This window comes from Petaurus breviceps, unplaced genomic scaffold, assembly GCF_028583685.1.
Source record: "Petaurus breviceps papuanus isolate PSGF00001 unplaced genomic scaffold, PetGlider_PUasm1.0 98, whole genome shotgun sequence".
NCBI lineage: Eukaryota > Metazoa > Chordata > Mammalia > Diprotodontia > Petauridae > Petaurus > Petaurus breviceps.
The window spans coordinates 43,880,951-43,886,981 of NW_027187460.1; the positions used below are offsets into that span (position 1 = coordinate 43,880,951).

General features: G+C 39.6%; 1 pseudogene; it reads left to right on the top strand.

Annotated features, from left to right (window-relative positions):
• Positions 1–947: 947 nt before the first annotated feature.
• LOC138155673 (heterogeneous nuclear ribonucleoprotein D-like pseudogene) lies at positions 948–2,189 on the top strand (annotated as a pseudogene).
• The last annotated feature ends 3,842 nt before the right edge of the window (positions 2,190–6,031 follow it).

A 6,031-nucleotide genomic window follows, 5' to 3' on the forward strand; every position in this document is an offset into this window, starting at 1 on the left:
AAAGTTTCATGTACAGTCTCAGAACAAACTAGAGACCAATGAAAATTTGAATTTCAAAAATTTACCTAGGACACTGGGTTAGATGTTACATTCAGTAAGACAGACAAGGTATAAATAGTATAATGCTAGTTAATAAGCATTGGATTCAGAGTCCAGCTACTAAGTGCATGGCCTGGGGCAAGAAATTTATTCTTTCTGGGATGGATAGGCGGTTCGGTGAATAGAGTGACAGCCCTGGAGTCAGGAGGGCCTGAGTTTGGATCTGGCCTCAGACACTTAGCCCCACACACACACACACACACACACACACACACACACACACACACACCTAGCCGTGTGACTTTGGGCAAGTTAACCCCAATTGCCCTCCAAAAAGAAAGAAAAAGAAATTTAATGTTTCTGAGACTTTCCTTATCTATAAAATGGACTCTTCTCAGTAATATTCATTCCATTTATGTAATATGCTTGTTGGAACATGAATCAAAAGTAATAATTCACATAAACTATTTTAAAACCTCTATAGTTATACAAGAATGAACTTTTTTTCCCATTAGGCCTTTTAAAATTCAACAATGAGAAGCTGAGTGAACAGTGTGCCTAATAAAAATCATGTATTGATACTTTCAGTCAGTCACTCAACAAGCATTTATTAAGCAGATACCATGTGCCAGTCTCACTCCCCTAAGGACTGGAGACATAAAGAAATGTAAAAAATATTTATATTTTTATTCATTGAGCCAGATGCCAGACTTGTTTGATTTGTAATCTGTTAGAAATATAAAATGTAAGCCATTATTATGAGGCCTTCAATTTATTTCAACCTAAAATGAAGAGGACTACCAAAGTTGCAGCAACAATTGTCTTTAATGGAGGCAAGACATTTGCAATACATGGCAATAGAAGTACTGGAGTGGATCCAACCGCTGCGACTGCCTCTCCGCACCGCCTGCCCCCCGCCGACAGCCCCGCCGCCATGGAGGACGTGAACCAGTACAGCAACATGGAGGAGTTCGCCGAGGGCTCCAAGATCAACGCCAGCAAGAACCAGCAGGACGACGGTAAGATGTTTATCGGAGGGCAGAGCTGGGACACGAGCAAGAAAGACCTGACCGAGTACCTGTCCCACTTCGCAGAGGTGGTGGACTGCACGATCAAGACGGACCCGGTCACGGGCCGATCGCGGGGCTTCGGCTTCGTGTTCTTCAAAGATGCGGCCAGCGTGGACAAGGTGCTGGAGCTCAAGGAGCACAAGCTGGACGGCAAGTTGATAGACCCGAAGCGGGCCAAGGCGCTGAAGGGCAAGGAGCCGCCCAAGAAGGTGTTCGTGGGCGGCCTGGGCCCGGACACGTCGGAGGAGCAGATCAAGGAGGACTTAGCAGCGTTCGGAGAGATCGAGAACATCGAGCTTCTCACGGACACGAAGACTAACGAGAGAAGAGGATTCTGTTTTATCACGTACACAGACGAGGAGCCAGTAAAGAAATTGTTAGAGAACAGATATCACCAGATTGGTTCTGGGAAGTGTGAAATCAAAGTTGCCCAGACCAAAGAGGTATACAGGAAGCAGCAGCAGCAACAGAAAGGAGGGAGGGGCACTGAGGCCGGCGGCCGAGGTGGGACTAGGGGTCGTGGCCGAGGTCAGGGCCAAAACTGGAACCAAGGATTTAATAACTATTATGATCAAGGATATGGAAATTACAATAGTGCCTATGGTGGCGATCAAAACTATAGTGGCTATGGCGGATATGATTATACTGGGTATAACTATGGGAACTATGGATATGGACAGGGATATGCAGACTACAGTGGTCAACAAAGCACGTATGGCAAAGCATCCCGAGGGGGTGGTAATCACCAAAACAATTACCAGCCATATTAAAGGAGGACATGGAGAAAACAGGTGTGGATGCTACAGCAGTCTATCTTGCAGGATGAGGACATTGAATGGAGAGTGGTCTTCTATTGATCTGAGATGACTATTTTGTAAAAGACTTTTAGTGTACATGACACAACTGTGTCCAATTGTATATAGCGGCCGATTTAGTTTTCTTGTTTTTGCTTTTGTCCTTTGCCATCTGTGTCATGACAAAATGTGGATTTGTGTTTATACAAATTTTATTTGTATAATTTCATGTTAATTGATTCTCAAAAATAAATTACTTGTGATTGTTAAAAAAAAAAAAAAAGAAGTACTGGAGTGCCCAGGAGGAGAATAAGTGTCAGGGTTTAAGTAGACTTCAACAGAGAGGAGCACTCAGGAAGGACAGGAATAGGAAGGGTCACGTTATTTTACAAGATAATCAAAGAAATGGTAACATCTGGTCAGAACAGTGGGCTCCAGGCACAACAACCTGAAGTTTCTAGAGAAGCCACAAGACCAGCTTCAATTGGTATGAAACTGTTTTGGCTCATAGGGTCAGGGCCAAGTAGTTCCTCTGATGGCTGAATTCAACATATATTACTTATCAAAATGTATTACTTCCCTCTTTTCTATTTTTTTTTACTTAGTAGTTGCCAAAACTTTTGTGTCAAATACTTTTTAAAAAATGTCTTAGTATATTGAACCTCTAATGACAATAAGAAAAAGAAAGATGAAGAGGTACCATGGTATTCTCAAATACCAACTGAACAAGAGAAAGAACTTTAGAGCATGGGGTCACTATGAAGGACTGATGAAAAAAAATGGACAAAAATTGGATAAGATGAAAAGGTAAAGAAGAGCTGTGATCTTTAGAGAGATTAACTACATGGGTAAAAATATATATCCATCAAAGTATCTAAGTTATTCTAACACATTTTACTGTCCCTAAAATTTGTAGCTGATATGCTGACCAAATATCATATCTAAGATGCCAATTTTAAGAAAGCCTTTACTCTGAGAGTATATGATTGACTTCATTATTGAATGGAATAATTACTTTTTGTCTTTTGTCTAGCTCAGAATTTGTTGAATTTCTTGTCTTTTCTAGTAGTCAATCCAAAATGTCTCTGAAAAAATAACCACCAATAAAGCAATCAATCAAAAGATATTTATTAAGTAACTACTATCTGCCAGGCATTGTACTAAGTATTAGGGTTATAAAGGAAGGCCAAAAATAGTCCATGGCCTCAAGTAACTCAGTCTAATGAGGGAAACAACATGCAAACAACTACAATAAAATATATACTTGAAAAAAAATTGGAGATAATCTAAGAGGGAAAGGGGTAAAATTAAGCAGAATTAGGAAAGTCTTCTCATAGAAGATGGGAATTTAGCTGAAACTTGAAGGAAGCCAGACAAGCTAGGAGGCTAGAGACTTTCAGCCATAGGGAACTGTTGCAGCAAGGACCCCAGCATCCCTAGGGTGGCTGCTAACACAGGTTATTAGATCTGCTTTTCTAAAGGAAAGCAACTCAAAATGGGTTAACAAGCTTACTTTAATCAATCAAACAAATATTGCTTACCTAGTTTAGGGGAAAAAGGTCAGCACCCCTAACTTCAGAGTATACAGACAGAAGTTACAAGACAGAGAAACAGACCAAGCAGACAGGCTTCCGAACTGTCTGACCATTACATACATCCATACCTAATCACAGTTACTACAGAGGGAAGCATCAACATCTGGGTTTTAAAAGCTGGGGTTCTCTCAACGACTGCCCAGAGTCTCATCTGGTCAAATCATTCTCAAAATGAGGCCCAAAACAAAGTCTTACATCAAGGTTTATATAGTTTTCTCCAGGCTCAGAGAATGTAACAACCCTCTTGACCCCACTGCCCAATCACAAAGTATCTCCTGAAAAAGGCTCCTACCACAGGCTCCAGGTGCACTTAAGCCTAGGGGCAGGGAAGATCTTAAAAATTTATATTCCTATAAAGGGACAGTTAATGAAAATGCTCAGTCAGGGGATGAAGTATGAGAAACAGCTAGGAGCCCAGTGTTACTGGATCAGAGTATGCGATGTATGATTGGAGAATGGGGTAGATAGAATAATGTCTTAGAAACTGGAAAAGTAGGAAGTGGCAAGGTTGGCTTTAAGAGTCAAGTAGAAAATTTAATATTTGATTCTATAGGTAAAATACTGTCAAGTGTCTGGAGATTTTGAACATGGTCATATGTTTACTTTTAGAAGATCAATTTGATATCTGAGTCTCAAAGAATGTAGGGGAATAAGGAGAGACCTCAGATAAGGAAGTCAAACAAGAGGCTGTTGCAGTATTTCAGGTGTGAGGTGATGAGGACTTGTAGCAGAGTGGTGGAATTGTTAGAATGGAAGAGAGTGCATATAGATGATATAATCTTATTAAACACCTACTATATAACAGGAATAAACCTAAGCACTGGAGGCATAAAAATAAAAGTGATGCTATATTTTTCCCTCAAGGAGCTTACATTCTATTCAAGAGATATATTACTTCACAGATAAAATAAAATATAATATATACACAATAATTATGAGCTGTTTTCAGGGAGTAAAGTAGGAAGAAGTAATCCTTGTGGAAACAAAATGCTCCAGAATAGACAAATATAGGAAATGGATCAGAATAGGACAAAAAAAATCTTTAAAAAAATGTAATCTTAGATTTAGAACTAAAAGGGACAGATGCCCCCTAATCCCCATTTTTCTTCCTGATAAGGAAATTGACACCAAAAGAAGGTAAGTAATGCCCAAAGTCACACAGATAGCAAGCATCAGATGCAAAATGAGTACCCAGGTTTTCAAAGTGCAGAGCAGATGTTCTTTTTGGTGCAGCATAGCTGGAGTGTTAGTTGAAGTAGAGCAACTATAAACAGCAGCATCTGACTTAAAAACACCATAAAAACAATGTTATTTCGAAAGATTCCTCCTTGAATGAATGATGTTGGAAGCATTTGTTACTTGCTTTCTATACATGTATTCTATGGACCCATTTTGCTCATTTCTAGAGACACAAATTTCAAAGGTAAGACCTGCTCACAAGGTGTTTGCTTTCCAATAAGAAGAGACAACGCACAGTATAAGGAACAATTTCAGTTTGGATATTTAGAGGGGTCTCAGGTGGCTCTTTTCTGTAGCAATACTATGTGAATTTTTTGTTGTAGTTTTGGAACCGAAAAGTTAAAAGAAGGGAGTATTAGAGAAGCAAGACAATATGGAGATTACACTACAATGTGTGGGCAACTGGCTGGAGAGAAGAAAAAGGATCAGCAAGACTGAGAAGGTTCAATTCTGTCAGATTTCAGCTCTCTAGAACAAGATGCCCCACTCAGAATAAACTGATCACTTCTGATCTAATCACCATCCTGCTATGTCAAGCCCTGGTAATCACCTCCCTCATCCTCCTCTCCCCTCTATTTAGATGGCTGGAGTGTGGGGTAATATACGCCTCCCAAAGCTCTCTTTTATAGAGTAAACCTCTTCCTGGTTTCAATTCCATTGAACAAGATGCCCCCATGCAGTGAACTCCTCTGTTATCCCTTCTGCTTTTCATTTTCACTCCATGAAACTGTGTGTGTGTGTGCGTGTGGTGTGTGTGTGTTTGTATTGTTTTCCCCCATTAGATTATTAGTTCTTTGAGAGCAAGAACTGTCTTTCTTTTCCTTAATTGTATCTCCAGACCTTTACAGTAGCTCTTAGAGTAGGGTCTTGCACTTCATAAATGTTTATTGGATGAAATTGGATTGTACCAATCATAAATAAAGAGGCTGTTTTTCAATAAAGGCATTCCATAAGTTATCATTCTGAAATCCTCTCTATGCTACCTACTATGGTAAAAACCGTTTTTTATTATATTATTTGAATATGGAGTATTCTCATGTGGTGGCTGTTGTTAATTTAGTCACACCTGATTCTTTCTGATCTCATTTGGGATTTTCTTGACAAAGACACTGAAGTGGTTTCCTATTTCCTTCTCCAATTCCCTTTACAGATGAAGAAACTAAGACAAATAGGATCAAGTGCATTGCTCAGGATCACATACTAAATATCTGAGAATGAATTTGAACTCAAGTCTTCCTAACCTCAGGCCTGATGTTCTATCCACTGAACCACCTAATATGGCTAGATATTAGTT